The following is a 17,280-nucleotide window of genomic DNA, read 5'->3' on the forward strand; positions in this document are numbered from 1 at the left end:
ACTGTTTTCAGCCTCCACCCTTGTGTGTATTCCCCTATTGTGCAAGCAAGAAAGCTTCAAGCGAGACTCCTTCCTTCTCTCCCACAATCGTGACAGTATAGAGGTGCTGCTGTTGCAGCATGTGAGGTAGTATGGCTGCAAAAGCTATTGGCTGATTTGGATGTCCAGGTGGAAGGTCCAGTTGTCATTTATTGTGACAACATGAGCAGTATACAGTTGTCTAGGAACCCTGTGTTCCATGCCAGGACAAAACATATTGAGGTACACTACCACTTTGTGAGAGAGAAGGTACTAGCAAGTGAGATTGACTTGGTGTATATCAGCACACATGATCAGATAGCTGACATCTTCACGAAGGCCTTGGGTACAGAGAAGCTTCAAAAGTTTCGAAGCTTACTTGGAGTTGCAGAGATGCAGTTGAGCTTGAGGGGGAGTGTTGAGATGACAAGCTCAACACATGCAGACATTGATGATGGACTGCCTGGTTAGATGGGTCCACAGGTCTACACTTAGCACGTCGGTGGTCATTATGAATCTCACATGGCCACTAACTCATTACTTATTATATTCAAGTCGTTACACCTATTACAGCTGGCATAGTTATAGCGCCAGTCGACTAGTGTAGTCGATTATGCATTGTTTGACTTAGTAGGCCACTTTCCTTTTATGTTGTATCTTATCTATACTTTGTGTACATTGTAAAGAGTGTGGAAGAAGAAGAAGAAACCAGCAAGAAAACGTTTTGGCCTCCATCTCTCTTCTTGTCTCTTGAGTGAGCTTCTCTTTGTGCATTCTGTGTATGTTCGGCGCAGCATCTTGAGCAACCCCCTCCACCACGCAATTCTTGACACGAACCAACGCGAATCACCCAAGCTTGCCAGACCAATCAACAACGCCAGCTCGAGCATCATTAACAAGTAGGAAACGATCTGGGTTTCCAACTCCATCCTGAAAGCAATAGGCCATCATGCAAGGCCACTGCTAACCTAGCTTTCGTCCCAGCGACCCAATCGCAAGCTCCTAAAGTCCTACCATAGCAACTCTCCATAGTCAAAGGCTCAAGTCCTACCAAACCCCAACCACCCACAAGCCTTAGGCCCTCTTACGAGAGGAAATCCTTTCTCTCACTAGCAGCTGATTTAGCTGAGGAAACAGGGGATGATGTGGTGGATTGCATTAAACGACTGGACGCTACCTTTGTGTCGCTAGCTGTGAGCTACAATCGCCTTGACTTAGGCCTATTGGATGAATCCTTCGCAGCCGAAGTTCAAACGATGCCTTGTTCTTGGGAAACGATTGAATTTGCATTTGCAAAAGCCCCTACCTCCATTGCTAAGTTGCTCAGCGGGTGAGATCTCAAAAGAGCAGGCAATCAAACAATGCCTCATCATGTCATATGATCAGCAAACCACCTCCGCCATCACTGACCAAGAAGTGGCAGAGTTGTCAAAATTGGCTGAGACAAAATCCTAGTTCTTAAGGCATTGGTACGATCTTAGACTGGAATGGGAAGTTAAAGGATGCCGAGTAATGACCAACGCCGAGCAGCAACGCGCTATCAAAACGACAGAGTATGACCCCACATACATCGCGCCGACATCATATCGAGTGTTAACCATGCTGTGAGGCCGTCCTATAGAAGACCACATCAAGGGACACCCCTACCTCGATCGCCTGTTGACTGAAGAAGAGTTACACATCACTAGCCGAGTCAACTTGGGCGACTTCCTAACTGATGTTCTCACATACATCACTCAAGCGGGGATTAAACCCTCCGACCTGGACCGCAAAGCCCATTTGGAGTACAACCCCAATTTCTATACTTGGCTCCTTCACAAGTAGTCGTCCATGCCGAAAGACCTCACCTTCTAACCCTCATCCTAGGAAGGATTCTTCTCAGACTAAAAGGGAAAGGGGTAAGGTGAATCAAATCAGAATCAGATAAGAAGTAATAAAGCAAATCAAATCCATGAAGTATGTAGACATACATTGTGAAAAACGGATGGGGTAGGAAAGAGGACACAAAAACTTTGAATTAAAAGACAAAAAGTCAAAGTCTGAAAAGCGAACTTGCACTAGACTTTAATGAGCTCATTCAGAAGCATAAATTTTTTTCTATTTTAGTGATTACTATGTCGTAAGCACTAACGAAAATTACAGTTATGACAGGAACAAAAGATGTCACAACAGGACTGAGCCCATCGACTCCCCTTCACAGAGAAAGAGAGAACACAGTACAACATCAACCTGGAGAACCGCGCCTATAATCAGCTGAAATTCTAAACTATCCACAATTTGGAAGAATTAGTGGCCAAGGACGAAGCAGCCAAGAGTATCGTGGAAAGTTGCAACCTTAAAAAGTACTTAGAAAGTTTCTCACGAGAACCTGAGCACATGAGCTGTGTGGAATTCCTCAAGACCTACAATCCCGATGGAGAGTACGGCACTGTCACAGTGGAGAGAGGACAAAATGCTAAGCAGGTGCTGGTCCATCTAACCCCGGCCTTGGTGGAGAAGGCACTGGGACTGGAACCGAAGGTGGAAAAGAAGCAAAAGAGGGACGCATATGCCATGCTGGGGATGAGAAAGAAGGATGTGCTAACAAACGATGGCATCAGTATCCAAGACATCCCCAGCGCAGAGACCAGGCTACAAGCGAAGCTCGTACACGTGCTCTTCTCTATCCAGCGCTATAACGCACTGATGCAAAGGATCAGCGTACCAATCCTGGAAAATGTAGTGGCCCAGACCTTGCATGAAGTCGACTGGAATGGCTACGTGTGTAAGACTATCGATCAGGCAGCCCGAGCTCTAGCATTAGGAAGCCTGCCCAACAGGAGGAGAATCACTGATTCGAAGACCGGAGAAAGAAAAAGGGCTTCCTCCAAAGCCTCATTCATCGCATATGGGGGCATTTTAATGGCACTTATCCAGGAGGCCGTAAAGGAAGCAGAAGAGGGGGAGGGAGAAACACCCGACCGATCACCGCCCCATCAACACTAGGACAGGTCTAGCGATAGGACGGAGACAGAGGAAGAAGGGGAAGAGCAGAAGAGCAAAAAGTAGGTTAAGGAGACTAAGAAGAAAGCAGCGCAGAAGAAGAAGAAACGGGATGAAGGCTGTAGAAAGGAGAGGGAGGACTTGGAGAAAGCAAAACGACAATCCCTCAAGGAGGCAGAGGAGAGAGAAAGGAAGAAGAAGTAGGAAGAAGAAGAGACAACGGAACAAGTCAGGAAGGCTAGAAATGCATCCAGGCGAGAAGCCGAAAAGAGAAGAAAAGAAGAGCAGGAGGAAAAAGAAAAACTAAAGGAAGAATGCAAAAAGACCGAGGAGGAAAGGAAAAGAAGAGTCATGGAGAAGGACAAGGAGTTAAGAAAGAAAGAGGAGGAGGACCTAACAGAAGCTACCCGCTGGTCCATCAAGCAGTAGTGCAAGGCAGATGACCCAAAAGCCTAGAATTAGCCCAGGGAAGAGAGGCCTAGCTCCAGCATGCAGGCCCTAGAACCCGCACCCCCCACAATTCTAGAAGGAAAAGGCAAAGCACCCCTTCATCCCATCCCCACCCTCCTAGCGCCCCCCGCTGAACCCACTATGCCCACCCCTAGCATCCCCACCAGCTTGGAAGTGTCCAACCTGGTGGCCTAGATGCAATACTTCATCAGCAATGAAATGGCCCAAGGGAAAAGCACGGAAACGATGACCACATGACCAAAAAGGCTAGTTGCAGATGCTGAATCAAGGCAGGATCAAAAGTGCCTGCGCATGGTGGCCTCAACTACCCCCACCCACACAAGAATGATGCCACTAGCCGGTTATGACGAATACATCGCTGAGCTCTCCCAACTAGAGAGATCGAAGGAGGAGAAAAGGATGGTTGTGGCTGAGTTGATGGCAGAAAAAGAGTCAGTGGGCGGCTTTCCAATTGGAAAAAACCCGCATCATCGCCATGCAGCAACGCCAAATCTTCGAACTCAAGCAAGAGTTGAAAGCCAAGGAGAATAAGGAAGAAAGTTACATGCAACGACTGGAGGACGAGAATCAAAAACTCGTGCAGATGCAGCAGGAGTACAAGCTCCTCCTAATGCAATATAAGGAACTGGGGTCAAAGCATAAGGAATTGGAGTCAAAGACTGCCACCATTGAGTAGATGATGGGGGAGCTGAACGCCAAGGAAGAGGACAGGAGCCAAGAGAGGGAGCTACAACGAAAGAAGATCGAGTCTATCTCCGATCAGCTACGTCTCGGGAAGACAGAACAAGACAACATGATCAAAGAGCTTAGGGCCCAGGAGCAGAAGCTCATAACCCTAGCTCAAAAGCAGGGGGAGAGCATGGAAGGAATGAGCAAAAGGGCCGAGGAATGGGCTACGCAGAACGAGGCGTGGGTGAAGGCTCTGGTGCGGCCCCTCATCTTGGCGGAGAAGGAAAAAATCTTGGCAGAAAGCAAGGCGGGCGCCATCCAGACAGCCTTCACCGCCCAACAACAAGCCTTCCTCAATACGCTGCTAGATACAACTCAACTAGAGCGAACGGAGCCGTTGGAGGTGGTAAAGAATAAATTAAGCATCGCATGCAGAGCTCTGCATGCGGGGCTGCAGATACCACCCCAAGCTGCACAGTCATAGCTCATTACCGTGTGTGGCACCTCGTATATCTTGTCTTGCCAGAATTCGGCCTCTTTCGTGCCCCACAAGGTGGGGGTTCTTGCCCTGTCCTCCAGCCATCTTTGGCCTAGTCGGCTGCCAGCCGGGATCACCTCCTCCATTGCCTTGATCGACAGGACCCTTCTCAAGCTATCTGGCATAAGGAAACTGAAGAAGAAAGGGTCATTTTCCAGTTCTTGCCATTCCCAGACCACTAGTTCTACGTGGAATTGCATAGGTAGGTCTTCGGGGCATGGTGGGAGGGGAGCGGATGGCTGCACGATGCGCTTGGCCTACAATCATTTTCTTTCTGGCCTCTTCCACCATCTTTTTTCGCCTCTCTTTAAGGATTTCCTGTTTGTCCAGGGATGGGTCGGGTTGTTGTTGATCTTGTTCGTGCGGGCGAGGGGGGCTACGGGATTACATCTTCTCTGAATCTGTTCATGTCAATTTTGAATTTGACTTCCTCCCCCTGCCGGTTTTCTTGTAGTGTTCTTTCCTCAAAGCTGAGGGCATCTGCCTCCTGGGGGGTTAGGCATATCCCCGTAGGGTAGGTGTGGATTTTGTCACCACCCTCCATGGGAGACACGACTTCCCCGTTATCTACAATGCCGACGCTATTTCCTTTGAAAATGCTCTACTTTTTGATCTAGGAAGCCTGCCCGCCTCCATGACGCGTTTTCTTGCGGAGTTCTCCTCTTGCCCAGATCCCACATTCATAACCACCTGTAATTACCTTAGGCTCCTTAAACTCCTACTTAAGCAAGATCCGGCACTGCAAACAAGTGGCTTGCCTCCCCTCTTTTTTGATCCTAACGCTATTGATAGTTGCACTATGACCCACTTAATGATGTGGACTAGCCTTCTACCTTCATTTTGCCTAGCGCTCCTAGAGGATATGAGCGACAACCAATTCACTAGGTGCAACCACCCCTTCCTATCCACCACCTCTCTCCATGTCCACATGAACCTGAAAGGGTACATGCAGAGCCATCAATTTTTATGCAAATCTATCCACCCACCCTCCCCCCCTCATTCTAATGGACGAGAGCTAGCCTTGGCTGTCCTGCTCCTCATGTAATACTATTCCGCAATGTGGCAAAAAAAAAAACCGATCACTACACCTAGGGGTCCTTAAGTTAGGCGTGTCCAGTGACCTTGGTCGGCTGGTGGCTCCACTCCTAACCCCCTAGCCCTTTTTTATCCCCCACGTCATGCTTAGGGCACATCAACGACAGGACACACCTAGGGAAGTAACACTCCCCTATGGTTTGACCTGTCACCTTAAGCCACTAGCACCACTCCATCTTGGCACAAATGGGGTCCTCAAGTGTGGGACATCACCCAGGTCCGCCTGCGGTTAGACCCACTTTCCCATTTCACTAGTACAAGCATACTACACCAACACGCTGATGACAGCACCCCCCTAAGTAGAGCACAGCACCTTCTTCTTCAGGTACATCACTTCCGCCCAACCACCAACTTCGGAGGCCCTCATCCACCCATGCAATCCACTGAGCTACTCCGACGACCATCGTTCTTGAGTTTCCATAAACCCCTGAGTCTACATGTGGCCCTTAACCTTACACCCACGCCAAAAGTGCCATGGGATTGGCACCCATCTAGAAGGGGGGTAATGTTAACCCCAAGGCAAGAGGGTGAAAGATGGAGAAAAAGTAAATAAAGATGAAAAAAAGAGCGAAGACACGCAAGCGGCCCCTAAAGATGGACCGGGGCCAAAAGTGCAAACTTAAAAGAAAATGCGCCTCAAAAAACTCAAAAAATCTTTGTAAAAGAGTGCCAAGCTCCCTGTGTGCCCATTGTAAAATATTAGATGGGTGTAGGCTAGAGGCATGGGGCTAAAAGAGGAAATGGAAAAAGGACCTTGCCACAATGGCCGGTCATGTAAAAAAGGGATGGGTGCCCATGGGATTTTAGGGTTTGTGTATATAAAGTTCAAAAAGTGAATAAGAGAGCATTCTTTAGTGTGTGGCAAAAGGAGTTTTCTTCTTCTTCTCTCCTTCTCACCTTCTTGCTTGTGTGTGCTCTTGAGAGAGGGAGTGTGTGAGAGAGGGAGGGATCGAAGGGTGAAGCTCTTCACCATCTCCTCTTCTTCTTCTTCTCTTTCCTTCTCTCTTCTTGCGCGCGCGACTATGGAGGATGGAGCTTGGAGGCGGAGGAGGCTTGAGGATACTTGAGCTAGCATCTAGGATCGTGGAGCTACCGGTGTGTGGAAGAGAGGAGGCAACTCATATCGGCACTAAGGTAAGCTCACTACACTTTTGTAGGATCGACGGCGCATTGGCTAGGTGAGAGATAGCCATTAGAGCTCGCTTGGAACGCTTGAAACAATAAGCGGTCCGTGGGTCTTGGCAATTAAGCGAAAGCTCCCACACTAGGCAACGCAATGAGACACAGCCTGGGTGTCCACAGGTCCAACAGATGATTGGATCCTGCATCTACCTCCCTAGGCCTCTACCTCGTCCCCTTCCTAACGCCATCACTGGTACTAGTCGATAGTCCATGAGGATAGTGTTACCCTCTTCGTTGTGAGAGACATAAGGGTATAAGTAAGCCTCTTCCTCATTTGGCTCTTTCACATAGTGGACTGGGGCGTCACTCAGTGGATGAGTCACATAGGGACCGGGCGGCCTAGCTATACCTGTGGGGTTTATGTCCATCCTAGGAACAGTGGACTTCATGTTGTTAGGTGCAGGAAGGGCCAATGGGGCTCCCCTTCCGAACAGTGGTTGCGGTCTATTTGCTAGGTAAGGCTGACCATATGGTTGGGAGTACGGAAGTCTCCTGGGCAATTTGCAATGTATAGCGTCATGACCGAACCTACCGCAATTAGCACAAGGTCTCGACCGAGGGTCTTGACACTCGGCTGGAAAATGATTTCCGCCATAGTACACACATTGGATGTGTGGCCGCGTGGTCATCTCCACAAGTCTTGCAGCTTGACTATCTCCATCTTGACATCAGCCAAGTCCTGGTTCGTCTCGGTGGCCTTTCCCTTATCTTGGGATAATGGTGTGGTCGCTCACCAGAGGTTGGTGCTCTTTCCAAACCACCTCGCAAGCTGGTTTCTTCTGAGTTGGAGTTCCTGGAGCTCCTCTCTCTTAGTTGGTCGTCAACTCTAATAGCTTCATCAAAAACCCTAGCTAGCATGTCTCACTGCAAGCTCGAGTTGGCTGCCAAAGCCTTATACAGTTCCTCGCTTCGAATTCCACTGATGAACACAGTTGAAACTGCTCTTTCAGCCGGTCGTTCACCTATAGGGATTCTCTTGAAGAGGCTCCTTACGTGGGTTACGTAATCGCGAATGTCCTCCTCTGTTTACTTGACATTCATCAATCGCACCAGCAGATTGTCAGAGTATCCAGGCTTGGCAAATCTCTTAATGAAGAGATCCTTGAGGCTGTTGAAGTTTTCCTGCTATGCAGCGTCTAAACTTGTATATCAGGTCCTGCCCTTGTCAACTAAGTAGAGTCCGAACACTTGAGAACGTCGAGTCAGGTCGTTGAGGCCGTTGGCTTCGCAAACTTGCTCAAACTGCTCTACAAAGCTGTATGAGTCGTCATGGGGTTGGTACTTGTCGAGCTGCTTTGCGACTATCGGGATTTTAGACTGGCTCTTAGAGCCTTGGGTTGCTCCTAACCCTGCCAGCAGTGAGGTTGCTAACGCTGCAGCACTTTGCTCTGTTGTGGTGTTGTCTAACAAGCACTTCATAAGAAGTTTGCTCAACGTTAAGTCTCCTTCTAGGGCTCTCTCGTGATCCATTCGATTTCTGCCAGCTAAGTTCAGTACTTGTTGTACCTCATGCAACTCCATGCTTTGCTTTTGGCTCCTAACCTATTGTTCTATTGTACGCAGCTATGCCTTGCAATGCCTTATGGGCTAGCTTCCTCTCTTCTTCTAAGTTTGCGATGATAGCATGTGTTGTCCGACCGCAGTGCTCATATCAGGCGTGCGTATCGTAGCTGCTAACCAATTGCTAAATAGCCTCTGGGAAGACATCGAAGTCGAGTTCCTCATTAGACCTGAGGTCTGAGCTTTTCTTCGCCATGGTCGTGGTGCGCAGATCGGTCGCAGTATGCTCACGTAGTGAATCCCAGAAGGTCCCCAAGAACAATGAACTCCTTTGCTTGCAATTCATTCACCCAAATGAGATATGATTTAGTACTCTTGCGTAGTGCACGTTTTGCTTGAGTATGCGAAAGCAGTGGAAAAATATTAGATGCATGCATACCATATAATGTAATAGATTTTCCTTGAAAATTAATATTCATTGTGTGCGTGGAATAATCTATATTTGGATTATGCTGGTGTCTCCAAGGCATTCCTAAAATAATGTCGCTTGACTGTAATGGGACAACTAAGAAATTTCTTCTTTCAATGTATGAACCAATTTGAATCTCTAAATCTTGTACTTCTTGTGTGCCATTATACCTAGTGCCTAAAAATGCAGCTTTTATGCGATAATGCGTAGGTACTGTATGTAATTTCAATTCCTTTACCAATTTTGCTGAAATAAAGTCATGAGTCCTACCGTCATCATGCAAGATAGTTCTTTCCTTTCCATGCACCATACATTTCATAGTCAACAATGAATGTGGAGTAGGCATACCTAGTAAAGTGTCAGAAGTAGTAGTAGGATCATCCTCATCTTCAGTGAAATCAGGCATATCCTCATACTTGTCTTCGTCCATGGCTCCAAGATAGTTGATATGTGATGGTGGCTTCTTTGAATGACAATTTGCTGCGAGATGCCCTGGCTGGTGACACTTATAGCATACTATTGGCTTGGCTTTGGTTACATTATTTGCAATGGCTGGAAGTCTGGGTACATTTGGATTTGCTTGTGGAATAGGCTTTGGATTTGGATTGACATTGGATGGTAATGCAGGTGGTTTAGCCCAATTCTTGCAGAAAGATGGTGATGAGAAACGACCTGGATTAAACCTTCTAAAATTGGAATTGAATTGTTTAGATCCATAGTTATCATTGGCTTGGAATTGATGTGGTCGCCTGTCTCTTCCGCGTAACTTATCTTCAGTGTCGTGAGCTAGTGAAATGGCATCTTCAAGGGTAGCAGGCTTGAACATGTTCACTTCAGCGTAGTAATGTCCAAGGAGTCCAGACATATACTTCCGCTTATGTGTCGTCTCTGGTACGTCTTCAAACATGCGTAGCTGTAGAAGTGCATTCCAAAAACGCTCTGTATACTGTGGAATAGGCTCACGATCCCGTTGTTGAAGTAAATCCCATTGCTTGATAGCCTTCTCATGAAATTGCGGTGGAAGAAAATTCTGCATGAACTTCTTCTTGAAATCTTCCCAAGTAGCAGGACATTCTATGCTCTTGCGTACTACAGTCCACCAAAGTGATGCTCTGTCTATCAGATGATTAGTAACACACTTGATTTTATCTTTTTCTGGATAAGTTTCCTCATGGAAATAGTCATCAAACTGGCTAATGAATGATAAAACAGTCTTTCCTTCTCGTATGCCATTGAAAGTGCGAAATTTGAAACTTCGTTTACTTATCTTTGATTCCTTGCGAATGGTTTGTGCTTCAAGAGTGGCGTCGATGGTACGTCGAATCAAATCTTCAGCTTGAGGTTCTTCTTTGTCGGTGGACGCTCTTTGTAATTTTGTCAATTGCGCTTGCAATGCTTGCCTAGCCCTTCGCTCTTCTTCCAATTGTAACATGATTAGATCCAGCTTTTGTTCCATGGTAGGCTTAGGTAAGTCGTTTTCAGTCATAGGATCATCCAGATGTGGAGTCGTCATCCTGTAAAACTCAATAGACCTTTCTCACTCAAAATCAGGTTAGCGGGATGAGAGTAGCTCAAATTCGGGGTTACAAGGCTATGTATTTTTGGGTATTTATTTCTCAATTTTCAAAAAATCTGCAATATTTCCTTCTTCGTTTGTTGAAAATACTTCAGTGAAGCTGTAGATAGGTAGAACACTTTGCCACGAACAACTTTCCAGTTCAAAAATTTTGCATAGGAACAAGCCTTCTAGGAGTTTTGAGCACTAGTCAGTTCTGATTCCATTTGACTAGTTTGACTTGCAGAGTTGCAGACTTAGCCGACTTGCAGAGTTGCAGACTTGCAGAACTTAGGCCGACTTGATGAACTTGCAGGACTTGATTCCACTTGACTTGCAGAACTTGACTTTTGATGTGCAGGACCTGAAGTTTATGAACTTGATTGCCTTGTATGATTTGACTTGATAGTTTAGCTTTGACTTAAGGAATTAAGCTTGAAAAGCTTAATGAAAATTCAGTCGTCATCTGATTTCGTGGCGGGGGGGGCCGTTTTTTCCGCCAGCGGAAAAATCGGAGGTCCTCAAAGACCTCACGGTTGAAAATTTGAAGCAATAAGCTTCTTTTTAAGCTTGTAAGCTTAACAATTAAGCTTTTGAAAAGATGGATTATAAAGTTTGCTCACTGCTTCTTGACGACTTGATGAAGGAGATGGATGCATGGTCCTCCGCCTATACAGCCTGGTCCTTCGCGATCTGACAGTAGAAACAGGGGTTCTTGATCGCCAGAAGTCTGCCTGTATCAACGGTTTGCGATGAGATTGACTGTAGAGCCCGATCGTTCCTGGAGCTCTGCCTTCGCTCGAGATTGTAGCGATTGGAAGCTCTTGATCTCAGCTCCGCTCTGATACCACTGGTGCGCAGATCGGTCGCAGTATGCTCACGTAGTGAATCCCAGAAGGTCCCCAAGAACAATGAACTCCTTTGCTTGCAATTCATTCACCCAAATGAGATATGATTTAGTACTCTTGCGTAGTGCACGTTTTGCTTGAGTATGCGAAAGCAGTGGAAAAATATTAGATGCATGCATACCATATAATGTAATAGATTTTCCTTGAAAATTAATATTCATTGTGTGCGTGGAATAATCTATATTTGGATTATGCTGGTGTCTCCAAGGCATTCCTAAAATAATGTCGCTTGACTATAATGGGACAACTAAGAAATTTCTTCTTTCAATGTATGAACCAATTTGAATCTCTAAATCTTGTACTTCTTGTGTGCCATTGTACCTAGTGCTTAAAAATGCAGCTTTTATGCGATAATGCGTAGGTACTGTATTTAATTTCAATTCCTTTACCAATTTTGCTAAAATAAAGTCATGAGTACTACCGTCATCATGCAAGATAGTTCTTTCCTTTCCATGCACCATACATTTCATAGTCAACAATGAATGTGGAGTAGGCATACCTGGTAAAGTGTCGGAAGTAGTAGTAGGATCATCCTCATCTTCAGTGAAATCAGGCATATCCTCATGCTCGTCTTCGTCCATGGCTCCAAGATAGTTGATATGTGCTGGTGGCTTCTTTGAATGACAATTTGCTGCGAGATGCCCTGGCTGGTGACACTTATAGCTGGTCGAGTTCTCCTGCTTCGCCAAGCTATCAACTGAATTGAGTGGGTTTGTCAAATCCCCTTCGCTCGCACCGCTTGCTTGGCTCTACTTTGTGTGTTGATGGTTTGTCTCCGTCCGTGGGTTCTCTCTTATTTATGGATCCCTTGAGTGGCTTATCTGAGTGAGTTCCTTGACTTATTAAACGCAATTCTCAAGTTATCTCCACTCCATGTGGGTGTTCTTTCTGGTGCACATGTGTTCCATTAGGCTTTCATTTTTTCTTAAGTGCCCTTCAAGTGTGGAAATTCAAGGTGAGTGTGACAAACAGCCTCTAAGCGTCTCATGCACCCTTGGGCCTGATAGGCTTGGTAGATCAATTCTCTAGTTGTCTAGGAGGGATTTAGGGCCTCTCGGCTACGTTGCCTTGCCGTTTCTTTTGGCTCGATCAGGATTTTATGGCTCGACGGGTTACCTCTAGGTCTCTGGGTTTCTAGGTATCGCAATAGCCCACTCCAACTGTTAAGCGGCCATGCCTTACGATTTTGTCTACTCGGTGCACCAGAAACAGGCTTTAAGCATCAAAAAGGCTTACGACAGGTTACGCCACTGAGCTCTAGTTGGGTCAAGTCAAATCTCTGAGACTGAGTTGGGGCACACACTTGGCCCAACTGGTCCGAATTGCAGGGGCCGAGCAGGTGACTCGAACGGGCCGAATCTCGCCTATCCGAGTGCAAAAAGTTTTTTTCGTAGGCTGAGGTCCGAGTGGAGTAACTCAGATGGGCTGAGCCAGATGTTGGGCCGAGGGCCGAATATCGTGTCCTGGGCTGAGTGGACTTGGGGCCGAGTGTTAGTTTGGTCAAAGGGCCGAGTCAAGTAACTCAAACGGGCCGAGTCGAGTAATTCGGACGGGCCGAGTCGAGTATCGGGTCCGAGGGCCGAGTAGGGTTTTTGGGTCCGAACTCTGATTGGGCAGGTCTAAGGGCCGAGTCTGGGACTCGGCCTAACAAGGGCTGTTCGGATGGGCCGAACGCGGCGCGACGAATGCCGCACAATGACGATTTCGATCAAATCTCCCTAATCATGCAATCATCCCTTGCATAAACTTCGAGATCTTGGCTAAGGCACCAAGGGAAGTGATTGGCATATCTGGGGTGAGCGGTAGACTCTCCGACGATGCGATTAAATCAAATCTTCGTGGGCTCTCTCTCTCTCTCTCTCTCTCTCTCTCTCTCTCTCTCTCTCTCTCTCTCTCTCTCTCTCTCTCTCTCTCTCTCTCTCTCTCTCTCTCTCTCTCTCTCTCTCTCTCTCTGCAATGGTTGCAAATGAGCTCTCCCTTGGCCTCCTGACCCTTAAACCCCTTCTTGGGCAGAGCTTTGACACTCTCAATCATTCACTTGCCGACATTAAGCATCCCAAGCTAGTTTTTTGCCATTTTTTGCATGTTTTATGCCTTATTTTTCCTTGTTTGCAACAGTAAACCCTACCCTTTTCCGGTTCGATTTCCTAATGCTATCCTACACTAAATGCAACGAGAATCGAAAGCAACAAACTAACATGATTTCTCCCTATTTTCCAATCATCAAACTAACTAACTAACCCAAAATACTTACTTGTTTTGAAGATCAAAACATCCAAGCTTCCTACCTACCTCAAGCTCCGTTTTAGGGGAGAATCCCTTACTTCGATGCTTGATGTGGGGCACGCAAGCGCTCAAGCTTGAATCTGTGATCCCGGCAACGGAACCAAAATGTGGGAGCTTTTGCTCAACTGCCAAGACCCACGGACCGCTTATTGTTCAAGCGTTCCAAGCGAGCTCTAATGGCTACCTCTCACATAGCCGACACGCCCTCAATCCTACGAGTGTAGTGAGCTTACCTTGATGCCGATATGAGTTTCCTCCTCTCTTCCACACTCCCGTAGCTCCACGATCCTAGATGGTAGCTCAAGTATGCTCAAGCTTCCTCCCTCTCCAAGCTCCAACCGCCATAGTCGTGCGCACAAAAGAAGGAAAGAGAAGAGAAGATGATGAAGAGCTTCACCCCCTTGATCCCTCACTTCCACTCACTCCCTCCCTCACTCTCACAATCACTCTCTCTCTCTCAAGAGCACACACAAGCAAGGAGAGGAGAAGGAGAGAAGGAGAGAAGAGCTCTTGTTGGGCACACACCAAAGAATGAGCTTCCATTTACTTTTTGAACTTTATATATACAAACCCTAAAACTCCATAGGCACCCATCCTTTTTTACATGACCGGCCATTGTGGCAAGGTCCTTTTTTCTAATTCCCTCTTTTTTCTTTGTGCCCTAGGGCTATATTTGGCTATTCTTTTGCAGGTGGCACACGAGGGAGCCTAGCACTCTTTTACAAGAGTTTTTGGAGTTTTTGAGGTGCCTTTTATTTAAAACTATGCTTTTAGCCCCAGCCTAGCTTTTGAGCCCGCCTGCGTGTCCTTGCTCCTTTTCCATCTTCTTTCTGGTTTTTCATTCGTCTTTCTGCCTTCTCGGCTTAGGGTTAACAAAAAGGACAAGAGGAAAGGGGACGGGCAGCAGTCCCTAAGTCTAGAAAAATATGTATGTGGTGTAACAGTTTGCAGCATGAGAGAAAGGATTGTGCTGTCTATCAAGAGGCCTTGGCATAACAACTTATCTTTTGGAAAGATGGCAAGATCCATACACAAGAAATGGGATTGCCTCTTACTTTGAATTTTGGAAAGGGAGGTATGTATAAGTTGTTGGAAGACTTGGCTGTCCGAAATGCTTATGCGACAATACATGCTTCTACTTTTGTTCTACAGTTGGATAGAATGCATGGCCAAGTGATGGTTGGTCCAAAGGCTGAAATATGGACACATGCTTTACATGCAACTGAAAAGAGAAAGGTCACTGATAGCGAAATGTCTCATGCAAGGCAAGACATTCGTGGCATAACTGGTTGGGAATCACCAGTAGATGCATATTCAGTGTATGCATATTTAGCAAAGTTACAAAACACGGATGTACTTGTGGAAGAAAAATGAAAAAAGAGATGAAGATATTACAGAGATATCTAAAAGAATGACAAGAAGAAGTGTGGATGAGCCTAAAGCTGCAAATTAGCCACCTCCCGAGCATGTTATGGAAGAGGTCATTTTCAGAAGAAAAAACAGGATAACAAACAAGAGGGCAAGCAGCCAGGATATAAGTTGCAATCTGACATTGAGATAGCCACAGATCTTAAGAAGGTTCTTGAAGAATGGATCTTAAACAGTCGAGTGGAATTTATCTTGGGAGAGGTTCTTGGCATTGCGAAGCAAGAATTTCATGATGAGATCATTGACATAATTAAAAGGAAGTATCAGTTTCTTGGTGATACCACTAGTGCATTGCCGTAATTTGAAGAGGAAACTTGTTTGTTGGGTATTCGGGCTGAATATGAGCATGAAGTAAGTACTGGATTATTTATGCAAGATGCTACTAATCAGTGGTGGACAGCATATGGAAAAGACAAGAAAGTGGCTGAAAATGCATTGTCTTGTAGCAATATGCATGGTGGAGTAAGGCAAAATGCAGCAATATGGAGAAGAGACTCTAGGATTTATTCCTCACAGTCACTATACAAGAAATCATTGGGCTAGAGCTACCACTGAAACGGTAGTGAAAATAGGGGAGCGTGAAACTCCTTGTGTTGCTTTACTTGACCATGGGTCTAAGATAAATGTCATTGAGCGAGGATTGTATGAAAATGGTGCATGGCTTGTGGACACTAATCATGGTTGGCGTATGAGGGCTGCAAATAATTCTTCAAGGGAGCTTTATGCTGCATTTCCTAATGTAAAAGTGACAATTGGTTATGTACAGGAAGAGTAACACTTCTTTGTGCAAGATAATTCCTCATATGCAGTGATTTTGGAATAACCCTATATTACAGGAGTGCGTATGGAAACAAAGGTACTTGATGATGATTCTGATTATGATTTACTATGCCCAAAAAGAATGGGACTTTGAGATTTATTCAAGACATGCAACCAGTCAATAAAGTGACCATAAGAAATGTGGGTGCAGGTCCTGTGGTTGATGAATTTGCAGAGGCTTTTGCAGGTAGAGTGATCTATTCTTTAGGTGATCTTTACTCGGGGTATGATTAGTTTCAGCTTGCAATTGAAAGTAGGGATATCACAACCATGAAGACTCCTTTGGGGTTAGTATGGATGTGTACTCTCCCACAAGGTGCAACAAACTCAGTGGCACACATGACAAATGCTATGAATAGGGTACTCAGGGATTTTATACCACAATTGACTATGCCCTTCTTGGATGATGTTCCAATCAAAGGGTGTGCAGTGGATGAAAAGAATGAAGAGATGGATGCTCATGGATGCAGACAATTTGTTGCAGACCATATTGTGGATTGTGAGAGGATTTTGACACAACTAGAAGAGGTGCATTTAACTCTTTCTGGACAAAAGTCTGCCTTTGGAGTTGAAGAGATTTTGATTGTTGGGCATATGTGTGGGCCTTATGGGTAAAGGCCATCACAGCAAAAATAGATGGGATTGATAGAATGCAAGATGTATGCACGAATGTATCAGAGGTGCATAGATTCTTGGGTGCATGTGTGTTCTATTTGATATGGATTCCTCACTTTGCACATGTAGGCGATGCTCTTTACCAACTTCTAAGGAAAGGTCAAAAATTTCATTGGGAAGCATCAAAAAGCAATGAAGAAATTGAAGCAACTCTTAAAATCTTCTTCTACATTGAGAAAGGCTGACTATTCACATGGAAAGCCTATCATTATTACTGTTGATACAAGCCCAATTGGGATTGGATGGGCAATTGGGAAAGATGATGAGGAAGGACAAAGATATGCAATTCGCTTTGGTGCTAAAGTATTGACTGAACGACAGAGAAGATATCCATAGGTTAAAAAAGAATTATGGGGAATTGTGATAGCCCTTAAATGTGATAAGGAGTATTTTATGGGTGCTCATGTAGTCATTGAGACTGATTGTTTGCTGATATTGGGTATAATTACTAGTTGTGCTACCCCAGACATTGCTATGCTCCGGTGGATTGCATACATCAAATCTTTGAACCCTGAATGTCAACATATTGCAGGAAGAGATAACCCAGTGGGCAGACATGTTATCTCGAGCACGCTATGAGAATGAAGATGGGATGATGGATGAGGAGGAAGAAGATGACTTTCTTATGGCTGAAAATGATGTTGCAAGAGTGAATTTAGTAATGCAAGGTGTTGCTATAGCATTA

This window comes from Lygodium microphyllum, chromosome 15 (genome assembly GCF_053477565.2).
Source record: "Lygodium microphyllum isolate KBCC chromosome 15, Lygodium_microphyllum_v1.1.10, whole genome shotgun sequence".
In the NCBI taxonomy this organism is placed as follows: domain Eukaryota; kingdom Viridiplantae; phylum Streptophyta; class Polypodiopsida; order Schizaeales; family Lygodiaceae; genus Lygodium; species Lygodium microphyllum.